The following is a 22,631-nucleotide window of genomic DNA, read 5'->3' on the forward strand; positions in this document are numbered from 1 at the left end:
ATTTGCTGGGTCAGGTGATGGAGGCCCGGCCTGTCCAAGGTGGCCCTGGCATCCCTGCCAGGAGCCGGGACTTTCGAGGGGGTGACTGAGGTTACAGGAGGTCATGGGGTCACCCACCAGGACTGGCGTCCTTATGCCAAGAGACACGGGAACAGAGAGAAGAGACACGTGAGGACGCAGGAGAAGGCAGCGTCCACAAGGCAGGGAGAGAGGCCTCAGGGTCCCAGCCCTGCCGCCACCTTGACGTTGACCTTCCTGCCGCTGGCACTGTGAGAAGACCCATTTCATTTTGCTTAAGCCCCCAGCCTGCGGCCCTTTGTTACAGCTGCCCTAGCAAACAAATTCCCAAGCCTCCCTGATCTCATTTGTCCTTAACATTCAGTTTTTAAAATAGATTCGCTGATTTTCTGCCGTCTTCCAAGATGGGTATAAGTGTTTCCAAAATCTATGTCGACAGGTCGAGGGACGCTGTGGACGTTTTTGGAAGCCCCCCCGCGCCCACCGCCTCCCCGGGTGTGAGAACGAGGCTGTCTCTCTCCAGCACGCGTGGCTCAGGTGCTCAAGTTGTGCCCGACGGTCTCACGGGAGAACAGTATCTGTTCGCAGCCCTGACGGTGGGTCACCGGGGAGAAGATGTCATGACCCCATGTGGACAGGTCACGGGTGTCATGTCCAGGGCGTTGGCAGTGTTCCTTAGGCTTCACATTGCTTGTCTGGCTCACAGCAGAGGGTTCTGATCTCCGAGTGCTTCGAGTCCTTTGCCCACAAAACCTAGGAGGCACCCCCACGCTCTTGCAGAGAGTTCTCTGTCAGACAACTCCAAGGGATGTTCACGGGGAAGTTTTTCCTCTCTCTTTGGAAACGCACTTGGAAAGGATTGTGTGGATGAGGCTGGGGATTCCAAATGCTCCCAATTACTGGAACGTTCCCCTAATTTGAAATATTTCCCCCTCAAGCTCCCAAGGATTTGTGCAAACATTCCCAGTGTTCAGGTTTGGATGCTGGTGGGAGGCGGAGCAGGTAATTCAGCATTCTGCTAAGGTGATAAAGACCTCCCCGCGCACATAGAAATACAAAAATGGAGCAGGGGACCGGCAGTCAGCAGCTGAAACATTGCCTGTGGGCCTCACGAGAAACAGGACTGCTGGTCCCACGGATGCACGGAGGGGCCCCCAGTGAGCCAGAACTGCGTGCTGGGGTCCCCCAGGCTTACCTCCTCCTCCAGCGATGTTCCTGGCCAGGGGAGGACTTGCCCACCCCTGACACTCACTGGCCATAAAGGAGGCCCCGTGAAGCCCCAGACCACCCAGTGTGAACAAGCACCAGTGACAAGGACTCCAGGCCCAAGATGCACTGGAGGCCACCGCTGTCTGCCACAGGAGGCAGGCTCCCGTGTGACATCGGCCGACCACGCAGAACAGCGGGGCATGGTAACTCCCAGCATCCTGACCGCTCACAGGACTAAGGAGTCCCGAGTGAGGGGAGAGCCACAGGCTCTCACCGCCAGTTCCTTCGTATCGTCCACCACGCTCACAGCCCTCAGGGTTGTGAGATGGACGTGGAATGGTAGTCTGGGGGCTGCAGGGCGATGGAGAAAGGAGGGGTTTATTCGTGGGAACCGAGTTTTCCTTTTGCAAGATGAGCAGTTTTGGAGACTGACGCACAGTCCTGTGGATATGCTCAGGCCTCGTAAATCACACCAGAGATGCTGAACTTTGATGTTGAGTGTGTGTGTGGCTCACTCAGTAACTCAGTCGTGTCTGACTCTTTGCGACCCCATGGACCGTAGCCCACCAGGTTCCTCTGTCCATGGGATTCCCCAGGCAAGAATACTGGACTGGGTTGCCATGCCCTCTTCCAGGATGCTAAGTGTATTTCCCCATAATTAAAAATAAATTTAAAATAGCAAGACCCAGCTGTAACAGTCATCTTAAATAGGTTCCTTTAGTTACTTGAAATATGAAAACTTGGGCAGAGCATAAAGTGATGGAAATAGACCTACCCTGAAACCAGGATGCAAAGAGAGCTGGCATGGTTACACTAACATCACACAAAATAGAACTCAAGACAGCCGTACAAGAGAGAAGGAGGAACATCCCCAGAACTCTGGACTCTGGGCTCGGCAGGCACGTGGACTCTGAGCTTGCACCCCGATCACCGCCTGTCCATAGGTAGTGTCTCTGCCTGCTTTCCTGCTCTGACCCCTGTGCCCCAGGTCAGGCAGAGTGGTGGGCTGACCCCTGCAACCCCCTCCCTGGGAGACAAGCTCTGGCCATGTGTCGGGGACGGATGCCCGGCAACATCATGGGAGCTGGCCCTGCTCCCAGGCTCGCCCTCCAGCTGGCTTACTCAGCCTCAGTGCCCCAGGCTCACAGACAGCATCCCGGGTGCAGCCCACAGCAGAGACCAGAGGGTCTGGGCAGCAGTGGCCAGGCCTGCCCAGGCCAGGGAGCTCCTGGGGGCTGTGCCCTGGGACACAGAGGGAGGGGGGGAAGGGGAGAGCCCCAGTCCTCAGTCTGGGGCTTTCCTTCCTGTCTTTAGTCAAGGCAGGTAATGGCACGCGAGAAGAGGACTCGGCCTGATGTGTCTGCCCCTCGGGGCTCTGAGCGTGGTGGAGGGGTGTGCACGCCCCTCACTCAGTACTCGGGGCTGGAAGGGAAACAGCATAAGGTCTTCAAGGTTCATCTGTGTTGTAGGCTGTGTCAGGATTTCCTTTCTTTTTAAGGCTGAAGAGTGTTTCCTTATATGTAATGTACCATGTACATGTCAAACGTACCATGTTTCTTGTCTCCCTTCCTCCACCGATGGGCAGACGGGCCGTCATCCTCATTTGGCTGCTGTGAATAATGGTGCTGTGAATACAGTACAAGTATATGTTCACGCCCTTGACTTCTGTTCTTTCCAGTATATATGCAGAAGTGGAATTGCTGGATCACACGGTAACTCTATTTTTAAGTTTTGAGTAATCACAATGTTTTACATTGTAAACAGCTGCCCACTAATGGTGCACAAGGATTCTAATTTCTTCACATCATTGCAACCTGTCACTTTCTGGGTTTTTGACTATAGCACCCTAGTGAGTATGAGGTGTGGGTCTTGCTTTTTAAAGTCCATTCGGACAACTCCTGGCTTTTAATTGGCGTGATTCAGTCAGTTCAGTCCCTCATTCATGTCCGACTCTTTGTGACCCCATGAATTGCAGCACACCAGGCCTCTCTGTCCATCACCAACTCCCGGAGTTTACTCAAACCCATGTCCTTTGAGTCAGTGATGTCATCCAGCCATCTCATCCTCTGTCGTCCCCTTCTCCTCCTGCCCCCAATCCCTCCCAGCATCAGGGTATTTTCCAATGAGTCAACTCTTCGCATGAGGTGGCCAAAGTATTGGACTTTCAGCTTCAGCATCAGTCCTTCCAATGAACACCCAGGACTCATCTCCTTTAGGATGGACTGGTTGGATCTCCTTGCAGTCCAAGGGACTCTCAAGAGTCTTCCCCAACACCACAGTTCAAAAGCATCAATTTTTCAGTGCTCAGCTTTCTACACAGTCCAACTCTCACATCCATACATGACCACTGGAAAAACTGGCATGATTAGTTCACTAAAATTTAATGTAATTTTTGATGTGGTTGGATTTAAGTCTACTAGTTTATTACTTATTTTCTCTTTGTTGCCTTTGTTTTGTGCTCCTCTGTTCCTCATTTTCTGCCTTCTTCTGGATTATTTGAATATTTTTTAAAAATCTATTTCAATGGTCTGTGTGTTTCACCTGTACCTTACCGTGGTGGCTCAGATGGTCAAGAGCCTGCCTGCAATGCAGGAGACCTGCATTTGATCCTGAGGTCAGGAAGATCCCCTGGAGAAGGAAATGGCAACCCGCTCCAGTATTCTTGCCTGGAGAATCTCATGGACAGAGGAGCCTGGTGGGCTGCAGTCCACGGGGCCGCAGAGAGTCAGACGCAACTGAGCAACTAACACTGTACCTTAGACTATTAGTCATTGCTTAGGGATTAAAATATACACAATACCTCCTTGAATTTCAGTCTAGTTAGAGTTAATACTGTGCCAGCCTATGTAAAATGTAGACACCTTATAACTTACTAGGTCCATATGTGCCCCCAGACCTTTAATCTATAGTTGTCATGTGTATTATATCCATAGACATAATAAACTGCAGAAGACAATGTTATAATTCTTTGCTTTAAACAGTCATATATTTTAGAGAAATGAAGATTTCAAAATTCATTTACATTTACCCATGTATTTCCCAGTTTTGACATTTTTTGTTACTGCCCTAAAATCCAAATTCCTAACTGGTATCTTTTCTCTTAAAGAACTTCTTTTAGTATTTCTCATAAGTAGCAACAAATTCTTCAAGTATTATTTAATCTGAAAATGTTTTCCTTTCTGAAGGACGCTGTCCCTGGTTACAGACTCCTAGGTTGATGGGTTTGTCTTTCTCGGCATCAGACACGTCATTCCACTGCCTTCTGGCTTCCATAGTTTCCAATGGGAAGTCTGCAGTCACTCAAATCATATTTTCCATAGTTTATGTACATACACATTTGCAATGCCTGTAGTTTTTTTCTTCCCTAGTGGTTCAGATGGTAACTGTGTATAGTTTTACTTTGGCTGCTTCAGCAATCTCCTCTTTCTTTTGGTTTTCAGTTTAGACATGATTTTATTTGTATTTTTCCTGTTTGGGGTTCACTGAGCTTTCTGAAACTCAAATTTATGTCTTTCACCTAATTTAGGAAATTTCTTGGCCACTGTAACTTTAAATACTTTTTCTCCTACATGTCCGTGTTTTGTCTCCTCTTGGGACTCAAATTTCATGTGTTAGACCTTTTGATTCTGTCCTAGAGGTTTCCAATAATAATTCCTTCATTATTTTCCATCTGTTTTCTCTCTCTTCTTCAGATTAGATCATTGATATTCATCTATAGTGAAGTTCACTGACTCTTTAGTCTGTTATCTCCATTCTGGTGATAAGCCAATCTCCTCCATTTTTAATTTCAAATATTGTAATTTTTCAGTTCTAGAATTCCTTTGTGGTTCTGATTTTTACATTTCTATTCCTTAGTTGAGATTTCTTATCTCTTCTTTCACTGACAGCATATTTTTCTTTACTTAATTGAGTAACTTAATAGCATCATCTCCTAATTCCAACATCTTGGGATCATCTCAGGATTATTCTCAGTTGGTTGACTTTATCTTGAGACCAGGTCACATCTTCCTGTGTGTTTTATTTTTGTAATATATATCAAGTGATTTTAGATTGTATCCTGAACACCATGTGTTGGGACTGTTATGTTGCAGAAATCCTGGAGTCTATTCTAATCCTCCAGAGAATGTTGATTTTTCTGTTTGTTTGTTCTGGTATGCAATTAACATGATTGGACTCAAACTGCAAACTTTGTGTCTTTAGCATCAGCTCAAATCACAGTGCAGATATTTTATTTTAGCTAAACTGCCTGAGTCTGCCACAAACATGTGTGGTTCAGGCGTCAGTGAGAGATTTGGGTAGAGTTTTTTCTTATTTTGCAGAATTTTTAGTCTTTATGTGCAAGAGGGTTAGGTCCAGTAGGCGTTTACTTGGCTATACCTGTATGCTTGTTTCCAAAGCAGAGGTGTGTGTACACCTGTCACAAAGCTGGGAGGCCTCTGAGCAGGTAACTTAGTGACAGGTAGAAACACCTTCAGAAGAGATTAAGGAATAAAATGTCAACTCTCTAGGCCAAGGGCAGAGCCAGCTGTGGGCAAATCTGCCTTTGTTGGTCTGCTCAGGCTGCCACCACGTTGTGGCTTAAACAACAGAAAATTATGTTCTTACGGTTCTAGAGGCTCAAAGTCCAAACGTAAGGTGTCAACAGGTTTGGTTTTTTTCTGAGGTCTCTCTTCCTTGGCATGTATTGGGTTAGACAAAAAATTATATTTGGGTTTTTTCGTAACACCTAACAGAAAAATCTAAAACAAGTTTTTGGCCAGCCCAATAGATGGCCATCTTCTCCCCGTGTGTCTTTTCCTTCTGTGTATGTCTGTGTCCTAATCTCTTCTTATAAGGACAACAGTTGCATTGGATAGGGACCCACCTTAATTAACCTCATTTAATCAGGCACGACTGAGCGACTGAACTGAACCAAACTAAATCCGAAATACCTTTAAAGACTCTTTCTCCAAATAGAATCACATTCTGAATTACTGGTAGTTAGGACTTCAATATATACATTTTGAGAAGGAAGGATTTCATCCTGTTACACCACCCTTCAAAGGCTAAGGACCACCCTCTCTTTCAAGACTGTGGTTAATTCAGTTGAGGCATTCAGTGGTCCCATGCTACCCCCCATATTCTGGTAAGGAAGCAGGCTCTGGGAGATGCAGCCATGGAGCTACTGAGTGGCATGTCTGGTGCCCACTCCCCACGTCAGCCTGTCTGACCAGGAGCCCCGTTTAGGTGTTGGGCTCTGGTCCTCTAGGCCCAGTAGGTCATGAACACCACCAGATCTCATAACCTCCCATCACAGACCCAAAAGCACCAAGTGGGACAGTTCCCACTTGTTCTCTGTTGGACAGAGGGGTCCAGATGACTCCGCGGGCTCCGTCTGTAGCTCAGCACTGCCTCCTGGGAGCCCCAAGAGCCTGACTCAGAGGCAGGCAGCTCTCTTTGAGGCGCCCAGCACCAGGGCTGGAGCCTGTTTAAAAGCCCTGCCTGGCACCTCACCTCAGAGGGGGGGCTCCTTGCTCATCAGCGGCTCTCTCCACCCACGTCTCAATCGTCTATATTTGATGGCAAGACAGAGAAGCAGTTGTGACTCCATGTGGGTGTGAGTCGCTATACAGTGTCTGAGTCCCCAGGGTACAGCCCGGCTTTAAGACAGCTAAACAGCCCACCTCAGGGAACAGCCACAGAAATGAAAACTTCGAGGGCTGTGCCGTCTATGGAATGGGGTTGCCTCTTCTGAGGGGCAGGTGGAGGGAAGAAGCAACACCTGGAATGAACAGAATTGGAATGTTTTGGAAAACTGGGCTTCAATGTCGTTCCTTTCTCCAGGGGATCTTCCCCACCCAGGGATCAAACCTGGGTCTCCTGCATTGCAGGCAGATTCTCTAGCCTCTGAACCATCAGAGAGGTTTTAAAATGCAGGCAATGTTGAAGAGCACGGGCCAGTCCTGAGCCCGCAGAGAGCCCGGCGGATGGGCGGGAGGGGATGGACAGGCAGAAAGCCTGCTGGCTGTTACAACTGTCTGCAGCCATGTTGCTGGCTCATTTTAAAGTCAAAGAACACTTTTAACCAGGCTTGATTCAAGCAACCATATTGATGCAGCATATTTATGCAATTTGCCTCAATTACACTGTCTAGGGACCAGCTTGGCAACCCATTCATCCCCTGGTAAAATATTTGATAAACAAAATCAGACGGATCACTTAAAATCCTGAATTTCACCAGCTCCCATTTTCTGAAAAAAGGAGTCAGAGTGCTTGACCTTCTGGGAGGAGGCAGTCAGCTTTGTCCTGTGTCCCGAGCGCCTGGCCTCCCCTCGGTCTGGCCGCTGCCGAGTCAGCCTCACTGCGGAGGGGCCGCTGCACGTTCGAGTGTATCTTGCCACCAGGTAACTGTAGCCCAGCGTGTTGCCCAGTGTAGGTCACAACAGGAGGATGTGCAATTAAAGGGACAAAAATACCCCAAGGAAATCATCGCGGGACTTATTAATATCAGACCCGTAGGTGACAACTGTCAGACAATCGGTCAACAAGGGGCCCGTGTCTGCATGATCCCGGCTAACCCGTTATGATCTTTATGAAGTGTCCTTCTGGGGGGTCTGGATCTGCAGATATGAGGGGGAGCCCCTTCCCTTTTATTAGCAGCTAAGCTCTTTATACTTGGACCATATTGCAGCAGGTTAGAAGTCTAAGCTTTATTGTCTTATGTTATTGAAAATCCAGATTCCGGCAGGCTTCTCCCTCAGGTCACGCTTTGTCTGCGAATACATTCTCATTTTTCCATGTACAGAGACCGTCTGGAGAGAGGCAGAAAAAGATTAGGACTGTAATATACTTAAATCCAATTTATTTGCCAGGCCAGAAACTTCCACCCTCCACAATTGCTTCCAACCCAAGATGCTGTCTTTAATTCTTTCGTGACAGGGAGAAACACGGGCGCCAGCTCCACTGGGTCCAGGCGAAGAGGAAGGACCAGGTCCTCAGGCATCCGGGCCAGCGGGGGGCCTGGAGGGGGTCCAGACTGAAGTTTCTGGTTCAGACCTTCTCATTTGTTTTTGAGGAACGAATCTTCAGTCGTGTGTTGTTCGTCAGAAGAGAAACATGCTCGTTAGAGAAGAAGGCAGGTCTGGAAAAGTCCGCTGGCCTGTAAGTCCTGGCAGCCAGCTCCTGCCCAGGTGTCAGCCCAGCCAGCAGGGTCCCTACAGCCGCTGCCAAGGACCATCTTCACCTGCAGTGACTTTCCCTCCAGACTTTGCCTATGGACACAGGCAGGAAGCCTGGGAGGGAAATGGTCTGTGTGGGTTGTTTTGTGAGCTAGCATGCTCAATTCGGGGCTTCCCAGGCTTTACCTGGGCTCAGATAGTAAAGAATATGCCTGCAATGTAGGAGACGCAGGTTCAGTCCCTGGGCTGGGAAGGTCTCCTATAGAAGGGATTGGCTACCCATTCCAGTATTCTTGCCTGGAGAATTCCATGGACGGAGGAGCCTGGTGGGCTACAGTCCTTGGGGTCACAAAGAGTGGGACAGGACTGAGCAACTAACACGTTCAGTTTTTTTTTTTTGCTCAGTGTAAATGATAGGATACCAAGGCCCACAGGGCAAGTGGGGAGGGCAACAGGGTGCCCTGGAGGGTACCCTTCCCACCCACACTGGGCCGAACAAAGTTGAGTTCCTGCCTTAGCCCTGGACAGCCCAGTTTGTGAATTTGGCCTGGGCGGCCCCCTATTACTGTCTACTAGCCCTGCCTAAGTCAGTCCGGTGTGGCTCAGAGCACCCCGAACGTGTGTGCCCTTCCATGCCAGGCTTTGACAAAGGGAGGAAGCAGAGATGGCAGCCCAGAAAGAAGTGATGCCCTGGGGGCCTCTGCGCTCAGGGAGGAGGGGGGCACATGGGGACAGCCCCGCGGCAAGCAGCCCCTGGGGAGGAGCTTGGGAGGTGCTGCCTAGTGACCAGCTGGGGCCGCTTTGCCTGGAACATCCCTGTTAACACTGAGAGTCACGGGCCGCAGGAAACCCTCGGGTGAGGACGGACCCGGGCAGTTGGCCACCTTGGTGGCCAGAACCCAGCTCAGTGATGCTGTGTCCCGTCTGCCCACCTGGGGGACCCTGGAAGTCAGCTCCCCACCTGGGCCTGTTTCCTCGTCCAGACACTGAGGATAATAAGGAGGCCTTTTACCTCAAGGAGACCTCTTGGATTTTCACACACTGTGTTTGCATCCGTGGCCTTCCCCAGGGCACTCTGGATGCCTTTAAGGAAGAGAGTGGGCTACCATCAGTTTGCCATCCCCAGAGCGCCAGTCAGCATGATTCATTCAGAGACGGGGCAAGATATACCGGCCTTGATGGTACAGAGCTTGGGATGAGACATTGGCTGGCCTGGGGAAGCAGTCCACGGTCAGCAGGAGCTCCAGTCTCCCGACAACTTAGCCGGTCCGCGTGCCCAGGATGGCCTCCTGTCCTCTGCCTCTCTCGCTCTTCATGGGGTGAGGGTGAGAGTGGACACGTGGATGAAGGCATGAGCAGCCTGAGCCTGGGTGCCTCCTTTCTTAGGGGATGCTGGGAAACTCATTTGCCAGCAGCACAGAAGGCCCAGATCCCTGTCCCTTTTGAGCTAAAGGCCCCCCTGCCAGCCAGCCTGGGCCAGGCAGTCCACAAGGAGCTATCATGACTGTGTGCTAACATCTGCTGGTCTCTGCAGTGCAAGGCACCTGTGAACACTGGGGTTTCTCCAAGATGAAGGTCGTGACAAGGCTGCTTTTGCAAAACATCTCAGGCAGTGGGTCATTTGGTTCATGGACTTCGAATTCTGTGCCAGCATCAAATTCTCCTTACTAGAAATGACAGTAATCGAGGTCTGTGCTGATTCTCCCTTGGCCTGGCCCACGCTGCCTGCATCCCATGGTAATGGGCCTTCTTCAAAAGAACAGGAGAAAAGACCATGGGAGTGAACTGGAGGCCCACGGAGAGGATTCCTGAGGGCTGTGGGGGGCTGGGGGTCACAGCATGGCCTCCTGGTCCAGAGCACCATTCCTGGGCATGCACCAACATGCAAAGGGATACTTGGGTCTTGGTCAGACCTCCGTGAGGCCTCCTGGGGTGGGTGGGGGCTGCTGTGCCTGCCTACGGGCTCTCATCCCTTCCTGCCACCAAAGGGCAGAGCTGGGGAAGTCTCTTCCACTTGGAGGGAGACAGGCTTCCAGGCTGACGTCTTGCCAGGATGATGCTGTGTTTGAGACAGAGACAGGACATCTCAAGTGCAGGAGGCTTCACAAACTGAAACCTCCAGGGACCTTGACAGGTGTCATTTTCCCCACATAGTATGTTTGACCCCAGAAGGGAAAGAAGACAGTGGTCCCTTCCAAAGGCTCAGAATGCAGCTTTGGGCATAAACCTGTGCACAGAATCAATTTTTTAGGAGGGTGAAGAATTGAGCCAAGAGTAGGAGCATTTTACACATTAAAAGATTTTGCCAAATTGGCTTCTAAAATGACTGTAACACTTTTCTTTGCTATCAACCAGGATTGAATGCCTATTTTCCAACATCTTCACCAGCACTGAGTGTTTTGCTTTATAAAACTTCTTGCTAAGTTGATAGTAAAATATCTAATAGATCTGACTTTTATTTTTAAACTTATAAGATATAGCTATAGCAAAAATCCAAGCGTTTATCAACAGAATGTCAGCAACATGAATTTTTGCTCATATAATCGATGTAATAATATGTGGGTCTTAAAATAACGAGCCAGATCTGTGCTGATGAGCTATGCTCACAGAAAGGACATCCAGGGCATAGTGTTAAGTGGAGATAAAAGTTGCAGGAGTTTTGTGTATGATTTTAACAGTCTACACGCATGTGCACACACACTCATGAGTGTGCAAACAGGCACACTCACTCATGTGTGCAAACAGGCACACTCATACACACGCCCTAGGTGGAGGCATCCATGAACATTGGGCAGGGGGTAAACATGAGACAGAGCTGGCCCAGCCTGAGGGAGGCCATCTCCTCGGAAGTCAGGGCTGGACTGGTGTTGGGGTTAAGTCAGAAAAAGTGCTCGGGGTCACCAGGTGGATGCAAAGGTCACCCTGCGAGTGTTAACCAGGTAGGGTGGTTTGGAAGGAAGCAAGGAAACTGCCCGAGGAAATACACGAGAAACGCAAAATCCACCAGTTGCATTGAACGTGCATTCTTAGAAGAGTCTGTAAATGGATAAGTGCATTCCTCCTGTCAGTGGCCGAGCCTCAGCTGGACATGCTGTGTCCCACTGCCCGCCCCACAGAGAGCTGGTCATGCCAGCTGGCCAGGCCCCCAAACTAGCATCTTCTGCCCCCTCTTCTCCATGGGCTCCAGGGGTAATTAGGCCATGGTCAGGGTAGGGGGCCTGCCCAGGTGAAAAAAGCCCACCCCCTGGAGAAAGTCTCGGACCCCATTCGGAAGGTTTGGCTTTCTTGGAGGGTGGGGGCCAGCTCCATCAGCCCAGGCCTGGCTCCTGGGGGCTCTGACGGCCTTCCCCTGCAGGGCAAGCCGTGAGGGAGGCATCTCGCCTTGAACTTGCCCTAACGGTTTCCCCCTTCCTGCTTGCAAGGCTCACCCCGTGTTCCTCAGGAGAGGGCTTTCCCAAACCACGACAGCTGTGACTGCTTCCAGCGGGCCAGGCCGTGCTGCCAGCACGGTTGAGAATAGAAGGGGGACTCTGCATGTGTCAGGTGTCTGGCACTAGTCGGTAATTAAAACAGCACGGGCCCCACCCGAGTCTGCGGACCACAGGGACAGCCACAGCCCTCCTGCGATCCGACACTGGACTCGGCATTTCTGCAGCACCCCGCCCGCTCCGACCCGGGATCGTTCGCTCAGAACCCACGGCACAGCAATGATGGGAGCTGCGTGAAGACCTTCATTCCAGAAACGTTTTTCTTCTGGGGAATTTTCATTCGAAACAGAGGCTTCAAAACAAATGAATGCAGACAAAGAAGTGTGATGAGGCGGCCCCAGCGTGCCCAGTCACACCCACACGATGGAGGTGAAGTCACGACTCAGAAAGCTATGTCCAAGAGTGGCGGGGATCACGGATGCAAACACTGGTGTGTCTCGTTTGCGAGGTGACCGTCCCCTAAACATATCAGATGCGCTCCCATAATCCCAGGCAGACTGATAAAGTAGTTTGATACAAATCAGTTGTAGATTAGATTCTGCAAAGCACATTTTCCTAGGAAATCCAATTGCACCTGCTTTGGTTTCTGGGGCGGCATCCGTTATTCAGTGATGGTATAGGAATAGTGCTGCGGCTCTTTGAGTGGGAAGGGCGCGATCCCTCATCCGACGGGGGTGGGATGAGACTGCTCGAGGGGGTTCAGCAGGGAAGGGGCTGAACTGGGCACCCTTGGGTCCTGGGCTGGCTGGGCAACCCTGCCAGGCCCCTTGGCTAGCGCCTCCCCCACCAAGACGCGCCCGAGGGGCCCAGCCTGCAGGCCATACATCCGAAGGCAGGCGTTCGGTGGAGCTCACCGCAATTTATTTTAATTACGTGTGACATAAAAAGACCACCTACAGATGAGACAATGCTGCCGTAAGAGTCTCAAGGTTACTGTAGGGAATACTTCATAACTGAAGTGTGTTTTCCCCAAGGACTTATACTACCATTTGATTTAATTTTTAATTTTTACATTTTAATCAAAAATAGATCAAATGGTGGTGGTCTCTCCGGGGAAACATACTTCAGATAGGAAGCTGGCCATGCTCCTTTTAAATATGTAAAGCTGCCATCCTCCTATAAGTCATGGACGGCGCCGGCTGCCAGCCACCCCTGCCATGCACTGGGCGTGTTTCCCGAGCATCGAGGCCGCTGGCAGCTCCACCTGCGCCAACCCGGCGTGAGCGGTAGACAAAGATGAGAAGGTCGTTCAGTCAGTGCCCTCTGCACCGCCTGGGGCCTCGGGTCTCCGGGGAGAGGCCAGTTAGTCTCCCACGGGGAGTCCCCTTACCTTCCCAGGGCAGGGCGGTGGGCAATGTGAATCACATCTCGGGGGGGGGGGGGGCTGTGCGTGCATGCACACTTGTGCACACTTGCCCTGTGTTATAAATGGCAGGCAGTAAAACTCTGCAACTGCAAGGAAAGGCACACACTCTTATCCAGGGGGCTCTTCCACCCACGAGGGTCACCCTGCTCGTCACATCGCCACCTTGCGGGTGGCCCGCACCAGCTGATACCCAGGTGGGCTCCAAGAGCAGCCATCCGGCCTGCTGCGTGACCTCAGATGACCCACATGTGCACTCTGCTGCCTCTCTGCACTTGACGTTCTCACCTGTCGGGGGGAGACAAAGCTGGCACGTGCATTGTCGGGCAGCTCAAGTGTCCATCAGGGAACGTGATCTTACCGCCGCCCGGGGAATAAGGGTAGCCTGCTCTTTCTCTCTCCTCCTGAGTGTCCCCACAGGACCCTGGAGGCTCTTCTCAAGGCTGTGGTCCTGGTGGGGACACAGACAGGAAAACGGGGGAGACCAGGGCCTCCAGCAGCCGTACGCTTCCCAGGGGCTGCCTCAGGCCTGGGCAGTGCCCACAGCTCTGTACCTGCCTGGATCTCCCATTCATAAGGAACCCAGACACCAGCCCTCCTTCCAGGCTTCCAGGCTCTAGCTGCCATTACACAGGAGACCCCAGAAAGCTGGGGGGATGCGGGGAGGGGAGCGGCCCACCCACTTCCTCTAACTCCTGTCGCCAAGACTGGTGACGCCCTGGCCACGCTTCCCTGTGTGTGTATTTAACACAGCCCTCTGGTGCCCCGGGTGATGCAATGGTAAAGAATCTGCCTGCCAACGCAGGAGACACAGGAGATGTGGGTTCAATCCCTGCATTGGGAAGACCCCCTGGAGGAGGGCATGGCAACGCCCTCCAGTATTCTTGCCTGGGAAATCCCATAGACAGAGAAGCCTGCTGGGCTACAGTCCACAGGGTCACAAAAGAGTCAGACATGACTGAACGTCTGAGCACACACGCGCTGGTGCCCTAAGTGGGGATGTTCTCCACCTCCCGCCCACGTCACTTACACACGCATCCACTGGAAGTGTTTCTTCGGAATTAGCTCTAGGGAAAGGACGCAGTTCTTCTGAAGAACAGGTGTGCCTCCCCTCTTTGGACCCGTGGGGCACACAGCAGACCACCTCTGTGCCCTAGAAGCCTGGAGGAAAAGTTCCCGCTCGCGTCCAGTGCCGGGGTGCCCCGGCCCGTCTCCTCCGCTCTGGTGCCCGGGTTGTTCTCCGCCTTCACCTCGGGGCTCATCACAGACGAGCTCTGTGGTGGGCTGCCCGGCTCCCTGTGGCGGCTGCCGGGCAGGGAGGGGAGCGAAGGCTGGTCTGGCTGTGGCCCCTCTCTGGCCCTGCCCACCAAGGCTAAGGGGGCAGCCTGCCTCTGTGGGCACCCTGCCCGCTGGGCAGGTTGGTTGGGGGCAGGCAGCCTCTCCCCTCCCTGCCCTGCCCCGCCAGAGACCTGTAGGCCTGCACCCCTACCCCGTCCCCGCCCTGGCTGGGCAGGCTGCATCCCCAGTGCCTGCTGCCGGGACCACGACAGCCTCTTGCATTTGCTCGGGCTGCAGCCCCGGGACAGCTCTGCGGGCCCCAGAATAGGGTGCAGGGCGAGAGGGTTTGGCTTTGCTCCAGACGCGGGGGCCTGGGGAGGCTGAGGCTTGCAGGGAGCTCAGTCAGCTTCAGGCTCTGAGGGCCACTGGCATCCGCCCAGTCACACAGGTCCCCGGAGTCCACGGGACTTTCTCATGGACATACACAGCCCGTGCGTCGTGGAGAAAGCTCATGCGTGCCACAGGGAGCTGGGGACATGCGCTGTCACTGGACTGTGTCGCCCACGCAGAGGCCCCCCAGCTGTGTGCCCTGGAACTGGGGTCCACCCTCAGCACGGTCCCAGCTGAATCCCTGGGGGCAGCTGGGGTGGGGAGGAGGCCCAGCGGCCTCATGCCCTCCTAGCGTGTTTGATCCCAGCCCTCGGGGCAGTGGTGAGCAGGCGTCCGGGCGCCTGGTGCGGCCTGGACTCCTGCCTCCAACCACCTGGCCCTGGTCCCCATGTGCTGTTTCCGGCCTCCGCAGTGTGCACGTGCGGCTTTTCTCAGCAGGACAGGATCACCCTGGACAGAGGCAGGGAGGGTCTGGGGACGGGAAGCACGTGGTGGGCTCGGTCAGGAGGTCGGAGCTGTGGTATCAGGACCAGGAGCTGGACTGGCCTTGGTGGGCCCCTCCCAGCAAGCCCCCAACCCCGCTAGCCGAACACACGGCCGGCCTGGGCTCCTGACGTTCAGAAGCTCATTAGAAATCAGTTCCCGGGGCTCCGCTGCCAGCTCAGGGGTAAAGAACCACCTGCCAATGCAGGACAATCAGGGATCAACCCCTGATCCGTGAAGATCCCTCGGAGCAGCTCAGCCTGTGAGCCACACTGTCGTCTGTGCTCTGGGGTCTGGGAGCCATGAGCCTGCAGGCTGCGCGCCGAGCTCCGCAGTGAGAAGGCCGCACACCACGGGGATGAGGATCCCCCGCTCGCTGCGATTAGAGACACGCCTGCCTGGCAACCAAGACCCAGCACAGCCAAGAATACATCAGTGATTTTTTTTTTAAAGAAATTGGTTTCTGTTGACTTTGCAGATACTCACTGAAGCGGCCTGGGTGCCGGGAGCCCTGCCCAGCTCTGGGGCACCGATGAGCGAAGCCCCATCCTCGCCTCCACTTGGCCAGAGCAAACCCCACCCTCGCCCTCCAAGGCCAGCCTCCCCCAGCACTCTGCGAGGGGACCAGTAGCCAGAGGTGCACGGGCGCCCTGGGAATGGACGGGGCGGAGGGCAAAGGCACCGTGGCCTGGCCTCATCCAGAACTTATAAACATTACCGGGCCACAAAGGCAGCAGGAGAAGGGGGCGGCGGGGACGAGATGGTCAGATGGCATCACCCACTCAACGGGCACGAGTTTGAGCAAACTCTGGGAGACAGTGGAGGACAGGGAAATCTGGCGTCCATGGGGTCAACAAGGAACCACAAAATACAGGCAAGATGGAAGAGAAAATTAGGTGTCACCACAGAAAGACTTCAACATATAAGGTTTGTTTTTATAAAGGAATGAGAGAATTCACTTGGCATTTTCTACCTCAAAGAAGACAGAGCCATTGAACTCACTTCACATAAACAGCACAAGAAACACCGAGTCTGAACAACACGTGGACGGCACCCTGGACCGTTTTACACATTTATATGAATTGTGTCAGTACATCTTTTCTGTTAAGACCCAGGTTTCTTAAGAGAGGCAGAGCTTGAGAGGATGTAAATGAGGCTCAGTGGCCTCAGGACCTCTGGAACCTGCTGGGCCTGTCGCTGTTGTTCACATGGTCTGGGGACACAGTCAGATCTTCCAGGGGGAGCCTCTGGCCTTTTTCAGAACAGGGCCCAGACCATAATGGCCCTGCACTGGGGGTATGTGCATCTGTGTCAGGTTCTGCTGTTGGACGTGAGGATGGAGGCCCAGCTTGCTTGCTGTGGGATGCTCTGTGGTCCCTCCGGCCTTTTCCAGAATAGGGCCCAGACCGTGATGGCCCTCACTAGGGTATGTGCATCTGTGTTAGGTTCTGCTGTTGGATGTGAGGATGGAGGCCCAGCTCGCTGGCCGTGGGATGCTCTGTGGTCCCTCCAGCCTTTTCCAGAATAGGGCCCAGACCGTGATAGCCCTCACTAGGATATGTGCACCTGCGTCAGGTTCTGCTCTTAGACGTGAGGTCAGAGGCCCAGCTCACTGGCCGTGGGATGCTCTGTGAACCAGGGGGGCACAAGGGCCAGCCAGGCAGCTCCAGAGCCTGGGCTTGTGGACCAGGGGTCGTGAGTGCCTCTGTCAATTACCCCGGATGCCAGGGAAACCACGGCCTAAGTGGAACCATCTGCGGGGACAAAGAGGCTTTGTGGAAAGTCCCCTCCTGCTCCGGTCGAGGAGAAGCTGCTGACCATGTGGAGAGGGCGGAGGGGGCCTTCAGCGGCCACGACGGAATGTGGGACGCAGTGGGGAGGGGCAGCACCGGCACTCAGAGCAAAGACCAACAGCAAGGGCAGCCCTCCCCCCAAGGGCCCTGCGCTCTTTCTAACTTTATTGTGGGGAGAACACTTAACACGGGATCCGGCTTTGCCAGGGCTTTTTGCGGGCAACACACACAGCGTGGTGGACACAGGCACTCCGCCATGCAGCAGAGCCCCGGGGCTCAGCCGCTCCGCGCCTCCGAGACTCTGCCCACCGGCAACCACCCCCACCGTGTCCCTCCCGCAGCCTGCAACCACCGTTCTGTTCCTGGCTTCTGTGAGCTTGACTCTTTCGTTTCCTCGTATTGGTTGAAATCAGGCAATATTTATTCTTCTGTGACTGACGTATTTCCCTTAGCATAATATCCTCCAGGGTCATCCATGTGGTCACATAATGCAGGGTCTCCTTCTTTTTTAGGGCTGAGTAATATTCCACTGTGTGCATGTACCACATTCTCTATCCATTCATCAGTTGATGGCCATTTAACTGGGCTTCCCCCGTGGCTCAAGTGGTAAAGAGGCTGCCTGCAATGCAGGAGCCGCAGGAGACGTGGGTTTGACTCCTGGGTCTGGAAGATCTCCTGGAAGAGGAAATGGCAAGCCACTCCAGTATTCTTGCCAGGAGAATCTCACGGACAGAGGAGCCTGGAGGGCTACGGTCCATGGGGCATCACAGAGTCAGACATGACTCGAGTGGCCGAGCACCCACGCACGGCCATTGAGCTGGCCTCCACGCCTTGCTGCTGTGAACAGTGCTGCAGTGATCACAGGGCTGCTATCATTTTGAGATCCTGACCTCCATTCCTTTGGCTGTATACCCAGGACTGGCATTGCTGCATCATCTGATGGTCCTATTTTTAATTTTGATTTTTTTTGGTTCATCATGAATTTTTTTTTGCATCAATTAAAAAAAATTTTTAATTTATTTTTTGGCCACACTGTGTGGCATGCATGATCCTAGTTCCCCAGCCAGGAATCAAACTCTCACCCCCAACAGTGGAAGTGTAGAGTCTCAGTCACTGGACTGCCAGAGAAGTCCCTCTATTTTTAACTTTTGGATAAACCTTCATACTATTTTCCACAGTAGCTGCACCATTTTGCACTCTTATCAACAGTGTGTAAGTTTCAAATTTCTCCACATCTTTGTGAACACTTAGTATCTATTGCTCCATCCCAGCAGGAGCTTAATGCTATCTCACTGAGGTTCTGCTTCACATCTCTGTGATGATAAGTGATGTTGAGCATCTCTTCATATGCTAGTTGAAGGCATCACACTTTCTGATTTCAAAATATATTACAAAGCTATGTAATAAAAAAATTACATATTGGTATTAGGGCAGACATATGTAACAGAATAGAGCTCAGAAATAAATCCATGCACATAAGATCAAGTGATTTTTGACACAGGTGCCAAAAATACACAATGGGGAAAGGACCGTCTCTTTTACAGATGGTGCTGGAAAACTGGATATCCCCACACAAAATCATAAAGCTGGACTCTTATACCACACACACCAATCAACTCAAAATGGATTAAAGATCCAAAACTCTAAAACTTCTAGAAGCAAACATAGGGGAAAAGCTTCTTGATATTATCTTGGCAATGACATGGTATGGCATGTAGTGAAGTGAAAGTCGCTCAGTCATGTCCGACTCTTTGTGACCCCAAGGACTATACAGTCCATGGAATTCTCCAGGCCAGAATACTGGAGTGGGTAGCCTTTCCCTTCTCCAGGGGATCTTCCCAACCCAGGGATTGAACCCACGTCTCCCGCATTGCAAGTGGATTCTTTACCAGTTGAGCCACAAGGGAAGCCCAAGAATACTGGATTGGGTAGCCAATCCCTTCTCCAGGGGATCTTCCCAACCCAGGAATCAAACTGGGGTCTTCGGCATTGCAGGCAGATTCTTTACCAACTGAGCTTTCAGGGAAGCCCCATATGGCACATAATATGAAACCAAAAGCATAGGCAACAGAAGCAAAACTAGACAAGCTGGACTACATCAGAGTCAATTAAAAAAAAGAAAGAAAGAAATAATACCATTTACAGCAAAACAGGTGGGCCTAGAGATGATCATACGAAGTGAAGTAAGTCAGACACCATATGATGTCACCTATTGTGTGGGATCTAAAAAAGTGATACAAATGAACTTATCTGGAAGAAGGACTTACAGATACAGAAAACAAATCTATGTCTACAACAAAACAAAGAGGAAACGTAGTGGGGGGTAGGATAAATGAAGAGTTTGGGGTTAACGTATACACACTACTATACATAAAATAAATAAACAACAAGGACCTAGTATACAGTACAGGAACTATACTCAATTCTATAACAACCTAAATGGGAAAGGAATCTGAAAGAGGATGGATACATATGTACCTATAACAGAATCACTTTGTGTGCATCTGAAACTGACACAATGTTGTAAACTAACTATACTCCAATATAAAATAACAATTTTAAAAAATAATAAGAGAAAACATTACTTTCAGCACCACTGTTTTGCTACATATATAAATAAAATCCATTTATATAGGTTATGCTTCAATAACACATTTCACAACCTCCCCTCCAAAAAAGAATAATTGGTTAATATTTGGAGAAAAACACAGTTAGATATATCGCCCTTTATGCCCTAAAACTCTGTAGCTAAAGCACAAAGTTTTATGTGTTAAAAGTGAAGTCAGGGGCTTCCCTGGGGGTCCAGTGGTTAAGAATCTGCCTTGCAATGCAGGGCACACCAGTTTGTCCCGGTCCAAAAGATCCTACATGCCAGGAGCAACGAAGCCCAAGTGCCACGATGACTGAGCCTGTGCTCTAGAGCCCATGATCCACAGGAAACCACCACAATGAGAAAGCCACACGCCGCAAGCGAAGCCCCCGATGCCACAACCAGGAGAAGCCTGCACACAGCAATGTAGACCCCATGCAGCCAAAAACAAAACATAAATTAAAAAAGTGAAATCAGAATCATGCAAAAATGTAGGCCATAATTTACATATCAGTTCATGTAACGTACATAATCTAGGGGAAAGGAAGGTCTTTCTTTAATGGTTCCAAGGCTAAAAGGAGGCCAAGAGTTATGACTGCTAAAATCGTCCAGTAAATGATGCCGTAGACATCACTGAAAAGAATGTGAAAAACTATAAATGGAGAAAAAATATGGGCAACAAAGGAGAGGAAAACAGACCTGACAGCCTTAATATTTATAGAACTCCTGAAAATAAATAACAAAGAGAAGCACCCCAACAGAAAAACATCCAAAGACGGATCATTCATGAAGGACAAACGTGGCCGATAATACACATTAGAAATGCAATATGGGACCCATACGTTAAAACCACAAAGTCAGTGCAAAGGTCAGACTGTCAGGGATTAAGAAAGAACTTTTGCCAAAAAATTAAAATTGAATCTGATCAAGCGTCTGGATCAACAGCAACTATAGTAAACACCAAGATCTCAGTTCCCCGACCAGGACCCGAGGCAAGCTGCTGTTGCTGCTCAGTTGCTGAGTTGTGCTGACTCTTTGCCACCCCATGAACTGCAGCTTACCAGCACCCCTGTCCTTCACCATCAGCGATGCCATCCAGCCACCTCATCATCTGTCCCCCCTTCTCCTCCTGCCCTCAATCTTCCCCAGCATCAGGGTCTTTTCCAATGAGTCGGCTCCTCGCATCAGGCGGCCAAAGGATTGGAGCTTCAGCTTCAGCATCAGTCCTTCCAATGAATATTCAAGGTTTATTTCCTTTAGGACTGACTGGTTTGATCTCCTTGGTGTCCAAAGGAGTCTGAAGAGTCTTTTCCAGCACCACAGCTCGAAAGCATCAGTTCTTTGGTGCTCAGCTTTCTCATGGTCCAATTAGCACATCTGTACATGACTTCTGGAAAAACCATAGCTTTGACTACACAGACCTTTGTTGGCAAAGTGATGTCTCTGCTTTTTAATACACTGTCTAGCGGTGACGGGTTTTCTTTTGTGTCCAAAATCACTGTGGATGGTGACTGCAGCCATGAAATTAGAAGACGCTCTTTGGAAGGAAAGAAGCAAGGACAAACCTAGACAACCCAGACAAAGGTGAGAGCAGTAGGTAAAACTTGGGAGATGCAAAGAGGAACATTTTGACACAGACTGTATGAACAAACTAGCTTCTTGAAAATTCACTGTATAGGAGTAAAGGGGGAGGAAGGAGACCCCTAGATCAGAGACTCAGGACAGATCAGCCAGTCTGGTACATGGACCCTGCCTGCATCCAACTCAAACACATCGTGAAAAACCAAACAAAATGAAAACAACCATCTATGAAATTGAAGAGGCAGAGGGATCTGATCAAAGACTAGAGATTTCATAAATAAGGAATTATTGTAAATTTTGTTTGAGGGCTGACTATTGTATTGTGGTTATGCTTTTTATGCTGCTTCTTTGGGAGGGCAGATGGAAATAATTATAGCGGAACTAGTATTATGGCTAGAATCTGCTCCCAGGGCACAGGTTGGTGGAGGCGGCGGGCAGGACTGGCCACGGTGACCTTTGTTGGAGAAGGTCAAAGGCTACAGGGTCCTTGTACTATTGGTTCTGCCTACTTTCCTGTGTGTTCAAGATGTTCCAAGTTAGTAATAATAATAAAAAGTGTGGATTCTATTCGGTGTTGAATGGGAAGGGACATGGGACCACCTTTCCAAATGGCAGAAAATCTGAGTATACCCGCAGACCCAGCAGCACAATTTCTAGAATCTTCTCTTACAAATATAATTGAAAGACCTTATAAAACTCTATCTGTAAGACTATTTACCCAGTAATTTTTGTAACAGGTAGATGAAAAAAAGAATGAATGAATGAAAAGAACATAAATTCACACTAGGGAGTGAGTGGACAAACACACTGCGTTTCCAGTCAGTGGAGTTAATACCGTGCAGCATCCTAACCCAACCTTCTTTTTCCTTTTTTGCCTCGATGCATAGCCTGCAGGATCTCAGTTCCCCGACCAGGGACAGGCCACGGCAGTCAGAGCACCAAATCCTAACTACGGAACTCCCTAGGCTGACCTTTAGAATGACAGCTTAAACACGCACTGACGTGAGAAGACGTCCATGACGGTAACATCCAGAGGACAGGCTGGTACGTGTGTATGCTCACACAGAAGTTTTGTTAAGATACACATTGAAATGTGAGCATCAGTTATCCCTGTGTAATATTTTTATACTTTTATATTCATATTTCATTTCTACTTATCTATGGGAATTTGAGGTATCTTTGTGCTTTATTTATTTATTTTTTTTGGCTGAGCCGCATGGCATGTGGGATCTTAGTTCCTTGACCAGGAATCAAACCCACACCCCCTGCACTGGAAGCGTG

The 22,631-nt window shown here is 50.7% G+C and overlaps 1 protein-coding gene across 2 annotated transcripts in view; it reads right to left on the reverse strand.

Moving 5' to 3' along the window:
* C7H10orf143 (chromosome 7 C10orf143 homolog) overlaps positions 1-22,631 on the reverse strand; it is an 89,609-nt gene that overhangs the window by 35,300 nt on the left and 31,678 nt on the right. The gene's annotated exons all lie outside the window — the stretch shown is intronic.

Source organism: Odocoileus virginianus, chromosome 7, assembly GCF_023699985.2.
Source record: "Odocoileus virginianus isolate 20LAN1187 ecotype Illinois chromosome 7, Ovbor_1.2, whole genome shotgun sequence".
NCBI lineage: Eukaryota > Metazoa > Chordata > Mammalia > Artiodactyla > Cervidae > Odocoileus > Odocoileus virginianus.